The sequence below is a fragment of the Balaenoptera acutorostrata genome, chromosome 2 (assembly GCF_949987535.1).
Source record: "Balaenoptera acutorostrata chromosome 2, mBalAcu1.1, whole genome shotgun sequence".
Taxonomy (NCBI): Eukaryota; Metazoa; Chordata; class Mammalia; order Artiodactyla; family Balaenopteridae; genus Balaenoptera; species Balaenoptera acutorostrata.
Genome location: NC_080065.1, coordinates 113,746,450 through 113,762,137, shown reverse-complemented (window position 1 = coordinate 113,762,137; position 15,688 = coordinate 113,746,450).

Here is a 15,688-nt window from a genome sequence, read left to right as displayed (position 1 = left end):
TCAGTGTGGACAAATCTGAGAATTAAAAACTCCAGGGGGTCCAAAAAACTGCAGAGGAAGGAACACTCCCAAACTCATTCTATGAGGCCACCATCACCCTGATACCAAAACCAGACAAAGATACTACAAAAAAAGAAAATTACAGACCAATATCACTGGTGAATATAGACACAAAAATCCTCAACAAAATACTAGCAAACAGAATCCAACAACACATTAAAAGGATCATACACCATGATCAAGTGGGATTTATCCCAGGGATGCAAGGATTCTTCAATATATGCAAATCAATCAATGTGATACACCATATTAACAAACTGAAGAATAAAAACTATATGGTCATCTCAATAGATGCAGAAAAAGCTTTTGACAAAATTCAACACCCATTTATGATAAAAACTCTCCAGAAAGTGGGCATAGAGGGAACCTACCTAAACATAATAAAGGCCATATACGACAAACCCACAGCAAACATCATTCTCAATGGTGAAAAACTGAAAGCATTTCCTCTAAGATCAGGAACAAGACAAGGATGTCCACTCTCACCACTATTATTCAGCATAGTTTTGGAAGTCCTAGCCACAGCAATGAGAGAAGTAAAAGAAATAAAAGGAATACAAATTGGAAAAGAAGAAGTAAAACTGTTTGCAGATGACATGATACTATACATAGAGAATCCTAAAGATGCCACCAGAAAACTACTAGAGCTAATCAATGAATTTGGTAAAGTTACAGGATACAAAATTAATGCACAGAAATCTCTTGCATTCCTATACACTAACAACGAAAGATCAGAAAGAGAAATTAAGGAAACAATCCCATTCACCATTGCAACAAAAAGAATAAAATACCTAGGAATAAACCTACCTAAGGAGGTAAAAACCTGTACTCAGAAAACTACAAGACATTGATGAAAGAAATCAAAGACGACACAAACAGATGGAGAGATATACCATGTTCTTGGACTGGAAGAATCAATATTGTGAAAATGACTATACTACCCAAAGCAATCTACAGATTCAATGCAATCCCTATCAAATTACCAGTGACATTTTTTACAGAACTAGAACAAAAAATCTTAAAATTTGTAGGAGACACAAAAAATCCCAAATAGCCAAAGCAGTCTTGAGGGGAAAAAATGGAGCTGGAGGAATCAGACTCCCTGACTTCAGACTATACTACAAAGGTACAGTAATCAAGACAATATGGTACTGGCACAAAAACAGAAATATACCAATGGAACAGGATAGAAAGCCCAGAGATAAAACCACACACCTATGGTCAACTAATCTATGACAAAGGAGGCAAGGATATGCAATGGAGAGAAGACAGCCTCTTCAATAAGTGGTGCTGGGAAAACTGGACAGCTACAAGTAAAAGAATGTAATTAGAACACTCCCTAACACCATACACAAAAATAAACTCAAGATGGATTAAAGACCTAAATGTAAGACCAGACACTATAAAACTCTTAGAGGAAAACACAGGAAGAACACTCTTTAACATAAATCACAGCAAGATCTTTTTTGATCCACCTCCTGGAGTAATGGAAATAAAAACAAAAATAAACAAATGGGACCTAATGAAACTTAAAAGCTTTTGCAAAGCAAAGGAAACTACAAACAAGACAAAAAGACAACCCTCAGAATGGGAGAAAATATTTGCAAACGAATCAATGGACAAAGGATTAATCTCCAAAATATATAAACAGCTCATGCATCTCAATAATAAAAAACAAACAACCCAATCAAAAAATGGGCTGAAGACCTAAATAGACATATCTCCAAAGAAGACATACAGATGGCCGAGAAGCACATGAAAAGCTGCTCAACATCACTAATTATTAGAGAAATGAAAATCAAAACTACAATGAGGTATCACCACACACCAGTTAGAATGGGCATAATCAGAAAATCTACAAACAATAAATGCTGGAGAGGGTGTGGAGAAAAGGGAACCCTCTTGCACTGTTGGTGGGAATATAGATTGATACAGCCACTATGGAGAACAGTATGGAGGTTCCTTAAAAAACTAAAAATAGAATTACCATATGACCCAGCAATCCCACTGCTGGGCATATACCCAGAGAAAACCATAATTCAAAAAGAGTCATGTACCACAATCTTCATTGCAGCTCTATTTACAGTAGCCAGGACATGGAAGCAACCTATGTGTCCATCGACAGATGAATGGATAAAGAAGGTGTGGCACATATATACAATGGAATATTACTCAGCCATAAAAAGGAATGAAATTGGGTCATATGTAGAGATGTGGATGGATCTAGAGACTATCATACAGAGTGAAGTAAGTCAGAAAGAGAAAAACAAATATCGTATATTAATGCATATAAGTGGAACCTAGAAAAATGGTACAGATGAACCGGTTTGCAGGGCAGAAATAGAGACACAGATGTAGAGAACAAATGTATGGACACAAAGGGGGGAAAGTGGCTGGGGAGGGGGTGTTGGTGGTGGTGGGAAGAATTGGGAGATTGGGATTGACATATATATGCTAATATGTATAAAATAGATAACCCATAAGAACCTGCTGTATAAAAAAATAAATAAAATAAAATTCAAAAATTAAAAAACATAACTCCAGGTGGACCCAGTAATGTGGGACCTCCGTGCTTTACTGAGTTTTATCTCCAGGAGCTCAGACCAGGTTCTCACAGTGAATATCATAGAAAAATCCCCACATGCTTCTAGCGGGGCAAGGGGTAAATGAACCATTTTGAAATATGACAGAACACTGTCTTCCTAAGAAGCTTGATCTCAGGAAAAACTAGTTAACCAGAGCCTAACCTGCTGAGCTTTTATCAGAGCCTAACTGACCTTGGGGGAGGGAAATACCCAACTCCAGTCCTCTCTAATCAACTTGTCCCACCTAAAACCCGAGAAGCACTTGGGAAATTCATAGCCCAGGAACAAGGCAATCTGAAAAAGTTACATACTGTATGATTTCAGCTATATGCCATTCTAGAAAGTACAAAACAATGGAGGCAGTAAAAGGATCAGTGGTTGCCAGGCGTTAGTGGGGAGGGATGAGTAGGTGGAGCACAGAGGATTTTGAGGGCAGTGAGACTACTCTGTACGATACTACAATGTTAGATACATGTCATTATACATGAGTCAAAACCCATAAAATGTACAGCACCGAGAGTGACTCCTAATGTAAACTATGGACTTTGGGTCATAATGACGTGCCAATGTAGGTGCACCGATTGTAACAAATGTACCACTTTGGTGCAGGATGTTGGTATTGGGGAGGTTGTACGTGTAGGGGCAGTGGTATTTGGGAACACCCTGTACTTTCTGATCAATTTTGATGTAAACCTAAAACTGCTCTAAAAAAATGAAGTTCATTAATCTATTTAAAAATATGTTACTAAGATGAGATTATCCCTGTATTAAAAATAATATTTGCTGTTTTCACAGCAGCATTATTCCATAAAGGTTAGGACTTTTCCACAACTTATCTCATGGACATTTTTTCTCCATCCTTATTTCTCCGATGTGGTCAGCTGCTGGAAACACCAGATGTCACTCATATGGTGGAAGGTAAAGTGATTTAAACAGAGCTACACAGAAGGTTCATCTTAGAGATGAACAGGTTAAATCAGGATTTGGGACTACTGATTTATCCTTTCCATAGTTACACCCATGACAGCATCCTGTAAGAATCTACTGATTCTAGAAAATCACATTTATATCCCTTCCTTCTTGATCCTTCTACAATGATAATTTCGGTAAATTCAAGCATCAACAAAATATTTCAGTGTCCCTTAAATTTATTTTATATTATTTTCCAGTAAGTGGCACATTCATTAGGAGATTTCAAATATATACTTTATACATTATGCCAATTCTGTGAGGAACAGTGTCAGTATTTTTTCAGGCGAATAAACTAGAGTCAAGTGAAATGAATTTCCCTGATCAAGATCACAGAAGGTGTCAAAACTGAAAAACTGAAAATCACCAATCCTGCCACTCCATATTTCTTCACTTTTCTATCATTCTCAAATGATATTGCTTTAGAGTATGTTCCTCTCAGTCCTAGAAAGAATTTGAAGTAGTCACAATAAAAGCCACTTCTAAAGCACTGCAAATATGTACAATGAAGATAGTAAGGTATATAGAGAGAGAAGGTAAAATAAATATGGAGACTTAAATAATTCAACTGTGACTAACCATAAAATTGAGGTCAGAATCCCTTAAATACACTAGCAAAATCTTTTTTGCAACATAAAACAATGTCACTTGGAAGAGATGATGTGGTCTGTATGCGGTGGGATGAAAGTGGGGAGGGAGTTCAAAGAAGGGTAAGATGATCCTCTGTAGACTAGCAGAGAGAAATCAAAGCAACATCTTCCAGCTCTATTAAGGAATGCTGTAGGCCTTCTATTCTAATCAACAATGTAAGGCTACATACAAGCAACGGTCTCCACTTTTGCATGCTTTAGGTAACAAGATGCTGAGAACAGCTGTGAGTAAAAATGTCAAGAAGAAATTCACTGCGACCAGAGGATTTTGGTACTGGCTGATCACACCCATAAGAGCTGAGGTCACCAGCCAGCTCTGTCATTGGGTAAGGGCCACTGCACTCCCTGCCTCTCAGAGCAGTTGCTGGTTTTCCGAAATTCCTCTGAGGTTTTCCTGGGAGAACTTTTTTTCCCTTAGCTTCTGAACCAATTTCTAACAGTATAAGAGTTATACTGACTATAAAGTGTTTTTTAAAAAAAATGAATAATTCAGGATGTAAACACCAAGCAAATGTTTTCCTTAAAGTAATCACCGTGGGCGGTGACACAGTTTTTCTTAGAGATGCTGTCTTGGCTTAAATCAGTCTGCCTTTAGAACCAGTAACAGCCAAAGGGGAAATTTGTATTATGTAATGTATAGAGTTACATGACAATGTTTTAATAGGCCATGCTTAGTCTTTAAACTTTTGTTTAATGGCATTGTGGCTTTTTACTATTCATGATTTTAATACTGACTTGTGATTTAAAAGTGCCTAAAGCATTAATGAAGCACATAATGTTCTTATACCTGTTTGTTCAATCAATATTATTTAATGGAAGCCTATTTTATTTATACCAGATGCTGAGCTCCTAGAAGAATCAATTACCCTAGTAAGGGAAATAGTACTCTTTTTATAACCAAAAGGCATTTTCTAGTGATTAATATGGCCCCACAGTTCCCCATTCTAGGTTTAAGGGTATCCATTGGCAATCACCTTATACTTTGTGAGGGAAAATAACAATATTTTCAGCCTCTGCATCTGTTTTCCTAGCTTTTCCCCCTCCTTTTCTCCTTTTAAAATAATACATTCTGGAGATCAACATTTCAGCTTAGCCCCTCAAGGTTCTCTTTCAACATCTCAGGCAAGTAAGAAAAATCCTGCCTTTAATTCTGGTGTTTTAAAATTATCTTTGTCAAGTGACTCTGCTCCAGTTTGTTTTCTGCCAGAAAAGAAAATTTACCTACAATACAAATAAAATATTCAGAACATTTTTTTAACTTAATAAATATGTAGTCAAAATTCAAACATAAAGGACAGCAATTGATATTTATCAATGTCCAGCTATTTAGTGAGCAGAAATACTAAAGTGAATCTTTTTAAGTTTAGAATTCTTTTAATTTTAAACATATGTGTTTACATTAGGAAAGTTACCTATAAATTCCTGAATATCCACTAATGAAAAGAAATTTTTAAAAAACCTCTTGATCATTCAAAAAAAAAGTGAATCTTTTCAAAATTAGTGCAGTATGAATAAAACAGTTAATCCAGTTCTTATAACATAGTATTTTTAAAGGTCTCTATTAGTTGGGCATCCATCCTGGAAAAAGTCTCAAGTGGGTTCTATTACTCACTTACAGGGTTAGGGAACTCTATGTATAGTTATAAACAATGGTGTAATCGAGGGCGTTTTTTCCTGCATAAGTGCATTTTTTTTTCTGAATGGCAATTCATAAATAAATCCTTGTGCTAAGAGTTTATATATTACACGGAGCCTACGACACTTGAGTAAAGTCAGCCAATTCAGCGCTTCACAGGAAAGCCACTAATGAGGGGGACTCCTTCATGGCCAAATAATTAGACTGGTGATCTCCTAAGAATGAGGGAATCTGGTTCCTATCATCTTTTTTCTGGTAAAATGAGCACAAGAGAAATATATATATTCAAGGAGACCCAGCCCATGGTATTTTCAGTAAATAAGTACTTGCTTGAATGTATAAATCTTCTGGACTTTCATTTTTCTGGATATAAAGTGAAAATGTAGGAGAAGATGTGCTCTGAGCTCCCTTCCAGCCCCTATGCTGTATGAATCAGTGGCCATGTTTTGGGTAAAGATTGTGGCCCCCTGCTTGGACGATCAGAAATCAGGGTCATGGTAACCTAGAGATGTGCTGAAGCAGCTCATATGGGCTTGTGAGAGCCGATTGTTAAATTTTCAGTAATTTTGTGAGTCAGTTGTTAAACATAGCCATTATTAAAATTAAAACATATAGACTTACAATTTAATACATTATATTTTTGAAAGTAATAAATACTCAAACTTCAGCAATTTTAATTCTTTTACTACCTTTTACTATTAGTTATGCCCTTGAAGTCACTTGCATCTATTGTGGAAATACTATATAATGGCCTGCTACTGAGTATCTCTTCCTAACTCCACATTCAGTGATGTCATGATGGTATTTTCAGATTAGCCATGGTAGGAGAGTATTTACACCATAGAAATGGGAAAATGCTACAAATCACTGCCTTTTCATTCTTTCAGAGAGCTGATTGTTAAACACTTACCAGCATACCACTGGGGTCACCAGGCTGAGACCAAGGAAAGGAAGGAGCCGTGAATTTAAGTAACAGAACAGAGTGCCACCATAAAGCAGACCATACAGATGTTTGCACAGGGCAGATTTCACAAGGCATATTTTTACCTCGGTACACCTGGGTCATATATTCTCCTTAGGCTGTTGCAAGTCTGGTCCTGTGAAGTAGAGAGAGAAGGAAGATCCTGGAGTACAAGCACAGTTTTAAGAAACTTTAGGTCAGGCCAATGGGGAGTCTTTGAGCCAAAGTCACCCGTCAAAGGAATCCCTCATTTCACAGAAAAGGGCTTTCCTTGGTTTTCCTCCTGCACTCAATCATTGCCTGAGAGCAGCCCATGGAAAGCATAGCCTTGGAGCAAATGTTGTGCAGGTAGCCACAGGGACAAAGGGAGAGATGGGGGGAAGTGCAGGGAAAGGGAACAAGACAGTGTGGGGGGCTGGGCAGAGAATGGAGACCAGCATGTGGCACAACTCAGCTCTAATAGAGGGCTCACGGAAGCAAGGAGTGGGCAAGGCTGAGTGTAACATTTCCCATTAAAACATACTCCCTATCAATAGCTGCTGAAAAATTCAGTGGAAATGCTCTTGACATCTAAAACCTCTGGAGCTGGGGCTCTCAGCATTGTGGGTAAAATATCAAAGACCTGACCTGAGCTTTGAAATAAAATTTTAAAAAATTTTGCTAAACAGACAGGCTATTGCTGTCCTATATACATTTTTTAAATAGATCTTTATTGGAGTATAATTGCTTCACAGTACTGTGTTAGTTTCTGTTGTATACCAAAGTGAATCAGCCATATGCATACATATGTCCCCACATCCACTCCCTCTTGAGCCTCCCTCCCATCCTCCCTAACCCACCCCTCTAGGTCATTGCAAAGCACCGAACTGATCTCCCTGTGCTATGCTGCTGCTTCCCACTAGCTAACTATTTTACATTCGGTAGTGTATATATGTCGATGCTACTCTCACTTAGCCTCAGCTTCCCCCACCCACCCCGTGTCCTCAAGTCCATTCTCTATGTCTACGTCTTTATTCCTGCCCTGCAACTAGGTTCGTCAGTACCATTTTTTTTTTTTAAGATTCCATATACATGCGTTAGCATATGGTATTTGTTTTTCTCTTTCTGACTTACTTCACTCTGTATGACAGACTAAATATACAAACAGCTCATGGAGCTCAACATCAAAAAAACCAAACAACCCAATTAAAAAATGGACAGAAGACCTAAATAGACACTTCACCAAGGAAGACATACAGATGGCCAAGAGGCACATGAAAAGATGCTCAACATCACTAATTATTAGAAAAATGAGAATCAAAACTACAATGAGGTATCACCTCACACTGGTCAGAATGGCCATTATCAAAAAATCTAGAAACAATAAATGCTGGAAAGGGTGTGGTGAAAAGGGAATCCTCCTGCACTGTTGATGGGAATGTAAATTGATACAGCCACTATGGAGAACAGTATGGAGGTTCCTTCAAAAATGAAAAATAGAACTACCATATGTCCTATATACTTTTATGTTACCAGCTTCCTGAACTTGCAGCTCTCATCATGGATTATTGCAACTGTAGGATGGGATGGAAGGAGCAACATTTCCAAGTCACCTAAGAAAAATGCTGAGGAATAACAAAGCCAAACCTGGCATTGCCAAAGTAAGCACAAGCCATTATTCATTCATTCAATCAATATATATATTTTTTAATTTTTTTTAAAATTTATTTTATTTATTTAGTTTTGGCTGTGTTGGGTCTTCATTGCTGTGCATGGGCCCTCTCTAGTTGCAGCGAGCGGGGGCTACTCTTCGTTGAGGTGTGCAGGCTTCTCATTGCTGTGGCTTCTCTTGTTGTGGAGCACGGGCTCTAGGCGCATGAGCTTCAGTAGTTGTGCCTCATGGGCTCTAGAGCTCAGGCTCAGTAGTTGTGGCACACTGGCTTAGTTACTCTGCAGCATGTGGGATCTTCCCGGACCAGGGCTCAAACCCGTGTCTCCTGCATTGGCAGGCGGATTCTTAACAACTGCGCCACCAGGGAAGCCCCAATCGATATTTATTGAAACCCTGGCATGGGCCAGACACTGTTGAGTGTTCTGGTGATATGGCAGTGGACCATACAGAAAAGATCATGCCCTCATGGAGCTTACATTCTAGTTGGAAAGACAAACAAGAAATGAATAGAGATTGAATAATTTAACTTCAGAGACTAAGCCTCAGGAAGACAATCAAGCAGGTAAAAGCATATAGGATGGTGGGTCTATCCCACACAGGTGGTTAGAAAAGGTCTTTCTCAAGAAGTGATGGTTGAACAGAAGGCAAGATTAGAGTTTTCCCCTTTCCTGTTGAATACTATCATTTAATTCCCATTATTCTAGCTCCCTCTGCCTAAGAAAAGTTGCATGTGAACTAACAACCCTCCCCTTTATATTGACCTCATCCTATATTTACCACCTGCTCAAGAGCTAATAGATGTTATAAACATGTTGAAGCAGTATAGTCTATACTAGTTTCTTAGTTCCAAAAGCATTTGTTAAAAAAAAGTCTAGCCAATATTTGGGGGGATGATAGCAAATTTTAAAAAAGAATAACTAGAATCCCATGAATGTGTCAGCAAGACCATAGGGATATTTAAATTATTTTTACTTTTTTCTTTAAAAACAACAGCTGTTCCTTTTGTATTTTCTCCTCAAGAAATAAGTATGCAAAATTAAAAATTCTGGGCTTCCCTGGTGGCGCAGTGGTTGAGAATCTGCCTGCTAATGCAGGGGACACGGGTTCGAGCCCTGGTCTGGGAAGATCCCACATGCCACGGAGCAGCTGGGCCCGTGAGCCACAACTACTGAGCCTGCGCGTCTGGAGCCTGTGCCCCGCAACGGGAGGGGCCGCGATAGTGAGAGGCCCGCGCACCGCGATGAAGAGCGGTCCCTGCACCGCGATGAAGAGTGGCCCCCACTTGCCGTAACTAGAGAAAGCCCTCGCACGAACCGAAGACCCAACACAGCCAAAAATAAAGAAATAAATAAATAAAGTAGCTACAAAATTAAAAAAAAAAAAAAAAAATTCTTGCATATTTAGATGTATACAACTTAAGCATTATCTTGAATTATTAAGTTCCATCCAATTTTGAATAATTTGTTAACATACAAAACATCAGTGGTACAGAGAGAACAAAAAGCCTCTTTTTTTTGGTTATACACAAGATGTAGATATTTAATCTGAAGCAAAATACTTAATCTTTGTGGCTTTCCTCTACAGTTGCATGTGGATATACTGACTATATCATTATGTAATATAAAATACTATATTATTGTCAAGCCAGGTTTTCCAGCCATCTGTATGAAATAGGTTATAAGAAAGTCTCTTTCTCATTAACTATAAAATCAGTCTTAAGACATGACTCCAAATATTGGAACATGATGACACGTACTAGCTCTGCTTTCTTCGTAATCCTTTGTGGTGTGGCATACTTGGTAGAACTCAAGCATGGATGCTAGCCTGAGCCTCCAAACCTGCATGGGATATAAAATGACTTCTATGTAAATGAACTTTGGATATTGTCCACAATCACTGAATTCTTTACCTTAATTTCAGTATGGCGTCTAAAATTCTATTCTAAACACTTGGGAAGCAATGTCTCAAGTCCCTAGTCATGGCTGGACCTTCAGAGAGGACAGTGTTCCTATCTATTCTCCCAATTGTCCTAATGTACAAGATGCAGCTAAAGGAAAACTAGCCTGTACGGTTAGGTAGAAGCCTAGAAAATGGAAAGCCTCAAGCATTATTTCAGCAGTATTTTCTCTGTTTTCTGGAGGTTATAAGAAATTAATGGACTTCAAGTTCTGCCCTTAGTTATTGAAAGATCACTTGTCTCATAAACTTCTCAATCATATGTCAATCATCAATATACCATGGCAGATTGGCCACTTGTTGGCATATATGGATTTTTCTATTGCTTTATCATCAGTAGAGAAGTCCAGGACATCAATATAGGAGAAAGTACAACCCACCATAAGCCAATGGCCATGTATACTTTTGCTGATTCCTTAATAGGAAATCAGTAAAGGATGATTAGCTGGTGCTTTGGTATTTCCAGCTTATCCTGTGCCAGTCTGTCACATAGGCTCCCTTTCCTCTTCTTGTTGTCACAGTCTCTTCCTGGTCTATGCTAACTGGGTCAGAGATTTCAAACAGAATGGAATGGGGGCTATTTAACAATCTGCTGTCAAGTAGCCATGTTGTCCTAGGAAGAGGGTAGCTGCTGTTTCAGCAGGAGAACTTGTCAGGCAGTCTTTTGCCCTTTTCCATCTTGGCCTCCTTCCCATGTCTGCTCCCACCCTACACTCTCTCTATTCAATAGAATTATCTTTCCTTTGTTAACACTCTGTTAATTCTACTTGTACCATTTAAATTTTTTTTCTAGCCTTAGAGTTCAGAAATTTCACTAGGATTTGTGTCTCCATATTTTTTTCATTAATTCTCTTTCATTAGCCCAGTAGATCCTTTCATATTCGAAAGAAAGATCTAAAAGTCTGAAAGATTCACAGTATGCAAAGGCATAGATTATGGAATTTTTCTTCTATTATTTCTTTGGTTACTACTTCTCCAATTTTTTTTTTTTTTCCTTCTGGATCAGCAGCTGTTCAATATTGGGTCTCTTGGATGAGTCTTTCCTGGTTGCCTCACCCATATTTACCATTTTTGAAATTTTCTCTTGATCGCATTTCATCTTCCAAAACATGAATTCAGCCTCAGCGGTTACCATACTTTTTGTTCTTACATTCCTCTATTAAATTTTCAAATTGGTAAATCATTCATTTCAGTTCCAGGAAACTCACTCTGGTCCTATAATTATATCCCTTTAAGAGTTTAAACCATTTTTAATCTAGGTTTTCTTCCATTTTCCACATTAGCTCCATCTCCATAATAGAGGCTTATCATAGTTTTCCAGGTCAGCCTCTTTTCCTTCTGCCTGGGCTGCATGTTCCCACGAAGTGGCGTGTGATCTTTCTCTGCCTATTCATGTTGATAGTGTGTTGGTTTTCAACACTTCTGTGGATCTCTCTGGTTCTTTCTTGTGTATTGACAGTCAGAGTAGGGATTTTTCCTTCATTGGCAGCTAGTAATCCCTGTTGATATAAGTGACAGAAGACCTTCCAGTTCACAAGTCCAAGATGGGATAGGCTAACCTTAGCCCAACATGGAAACTATCCCTCCTGAGATGCCATCATGCGGAAACAGTCTCTCTCACTGCTGCATAATGCAAACTGCAGAGACATTCTTCCCTTACTTTCTGTGTATCCCCCAGGTCAGCTGGCTCTCCCCACACTCCCTTCCCCATAGTGCAGCCCCATCAACTCCCAGCCACTCCCATTTACATTTTGCCTTCAACCTGTACCTTCTTTCAAGGACTTGATGTCTCACTGTGTGTGGAACCTCTTCAGGTTGCCAAGGTCAGCCCTTGACTTTTTTGGATGGCTGTATTCTCCAGGATGGGAATATGAGGGCAGGTCACCATTTTCCCACAAACCCACATCCAAAGTTTAAAAGTCATTCTCTTGATTACTGTAGCTTTGTAGTATAGTCTGAAGTCCGGGAGCCTGATTCCTCCAGCTCCGGTTTTCTTTCTCAAGATTGCTTTGGCTATTCAGAGTCTTTTGCGTTTCCATACAAATTGTGAAATTGTTTGTTCTAGTTCTGTGAAAAATGCCATTGGTAGTTTGATAGGGATTGCACTGAATCTGTAGATTGCTTTGGGTAGTATAGACATTTTCACAATGTTGATTAAAATAGATAGCTAGTGGGAAGCAGCTGCATGGCACAGGGAGATCAGCTCGGTGCTTTGAGATCACCTAGAGGGGTGGGATAAGGAGTGTGGGAGGGAGACTCAAGAGGGAAGGGATATGGGGATGTATGTATGCATATGGCTGATTCACTTTGTTATACAGCAGAGGCTGACACAACACTGTAGAGCAATTATACTCCAATAAAGATGTTAACAAAAATCAGTCTCAAATTCTAGGAAGATAGCATATTACTGGAAGATGAAATTATGTTTTTATTGTTTTCCTAAGTTACACCTCTAGAAATAAAATATGTATGGAATTTTTTTGCAGTACAAAAATAGATCAGGATATGGTCCTACAAACATGTAGCTTTTATAATATTCATTAAATGCTCACTTCTGATTTACCAGCCTCATCACTTATCTGGTTATTGCAAACTGGCTCATTTTAGCTAATTTTTCATAATAGTTATGATAACTAACATTTACCAGCTATCTACTATGTATCGGGCACTGATACATAGTAGTGTTTTGTATGTATAAATTTATTAAATTCTCACAAAACCCCTTGAAATAAGTACTATTATTTGCAACATATTACAATATAGAAACCAAGGTCTTGAGAAGTCAAGTAACTTACCAAGGTCATGCAGCTGATAAGATGCTTTATTCCCTTAACGAAATAATGAGCTACTTGAGATCATGTCTTCTATTTCTCTGCATCCCCAACTGTGCTTGGCACCCAGGTCCTCAGTAAAATAAACAGTTATTGAGAGAAGCAGCAATGTTTTATTCATATCTGATCCCTAGAACACAGTGTTATAAAGTGAGAGTTTCAAACAATTTTTTAATTATAAAATGAAGCACTAAAGGCTACTGAGATTTAAAAAGCAAATCCACATAAGATAACCTGAAGTTTTTTACAGAGACCCAACTCTCAGGCACTAACCTGGGTTCCAGGGATCCGAATAGGAATAAAATGTTGCCTCTGTCCTTAAAGAACAAGTGATCAGGAGAAAAAACATGTACACAAGCAATTACATATAATAAAATATAATTGTTTTTTAAATGTATATATAAAGTGTTATGGGGCCACACATGAAAAAATATTAATTTTTCCAGTAGGAAAAGTTTTTTCTTCTCTTTAATTAACAATAGAATCAAATGTAGAAATAAACACCACTTTAAAGTTTTTTATTAGAAAGTTTATTGCATTAATCTATAAACTCATTTGGTCATATAAATGACAATGTAGGCTAATACTGCTGAAAGTTTAATCATCTTTGGAAAAGAGATATTTTAATACTGAAAGCATTTTTTGTTTGCTACAATCATGAAAATCCTAATATGTTTTAATTTTTTTCCTTTTAAAGATATATATTGCGATTTGTTCATATCAAAAGGAAGCCTGGACTAAGTACTGAACTAGATAAACAGACCCAGTGTAAGGACACCAGTATTAAGAGGACCCTAAAAGGGCAGCTGGCCATACATCTTTAGTTACTAGACAAGCACCCATCCACACCATGTGATTCACACTTACACATCTCGGTACACTTCCATGACATAAAGTTTTTAAGACCAACATACCTCTTAAATACTTAATGTGAATAATTGAGACATGTTACTCAAAGATAGAAAATCCATTATTTTAAAAACATAACCTTAATACTCACGTTTTTTATGATTTCATCTCATTTTAAGTGGTAAGTGGACTTCTAACATTGACATGAATTCTAACTGGTATTGCAATACTCTTGTGTAACTCTTGCAATATTTATAGTTTAAAAATCCCAATAATTGATAACTACTACTGTGGCTTTTTGGGGTCAACATGATCACATTTTCATAAAGTTGTTTGCATTTCTCACAGCACATAGTTATTGTGCTAATGGATTTGGATGGGACAGGTTACAACTGTCCTATTATAAAATTCTATGTTGGTTTTCCTGAAATTGGTGAATAATTTTCCATAGAGATAATGATAAACACATTAAGCTCCCTGTTAACATTACTACTATAGCATAGGAGAGGAATCTATATCAAACATTGTAAATAGTTATGAAATATTCCTTATCATATAATTAACTACAAATAACATTCTCTCTATTAAAGCAAGCACACAAACTATCATTTGGGCCAGTTTTGATGTATTTATATAGAAACACAAATAGTTTATAAATTTTCTGATATATCAACCTCTAGGGAAAGTATAATAGTTTGGCTGACATCCTTACATGAATGGCTTTTGTTGCATGTCGCCAAGCTCATTCACTGCTTTGACTACTATAGGGTATAGGGAAGAGATTATTTTTAGGATTCCAAATTAATATGGGTTCAAAGGTCATGAGAATAGATTCACTATGTACGACGAATAACATCACCATTAAATTAAATTTGATATATCTGGAAAAGTCCAAAAGGTTGTAATTTCAGGGGGAAAAAACTGTCAGGTCTTTTTGTCTTTAATTCTCATTCTGACATAAGTATTTCTCTCTTTACCCAAGTCTATATCAAAGTATCTAGAAATTTTTGATCTCTCAACTAGACCTCTCCAAATATAACTTGCAGTTTTACGACATCCAACATGCTATGTGTGTTCTGATGTTTGAAAAGTCCCGAGTGAACCCTAATAAGTAAGAATTGCCTTAGGTACAAATGTTGTCTCAGGACAGCAGCCATCCTGAGCAAGAGATCTGTCAGAAAGATTGCACAGGGAGGGACGGCAGTGCCCCTTTTGGATCCGCATCTGCTGCCCAGGTTTTCTACTTACATTGCTGTTGCCTTTGGACATGAAGCTTTCATTTTTTTCTTTTTTTTAATAGTGGAATGAGAAAAGAAACTGGTTTTTTTGTTTGTTTGTTTGTTTTTTAACTTATCTCCAAGGAGTAATGGGGAAATTCAACTTACCACGGAGCTCTGAAGAGATGAATCTTAAAAAAGAAGGGGAAAGGGCTTCCCTGGTGGCGCAGCGGTTGAGAATCTGCCTGCTAATGCAGGGGACACGGGTTCGAGCCCTGGTCTGGGAAGATCCCACAAGCCGCGGAGCAACTGAGCCCACGTGC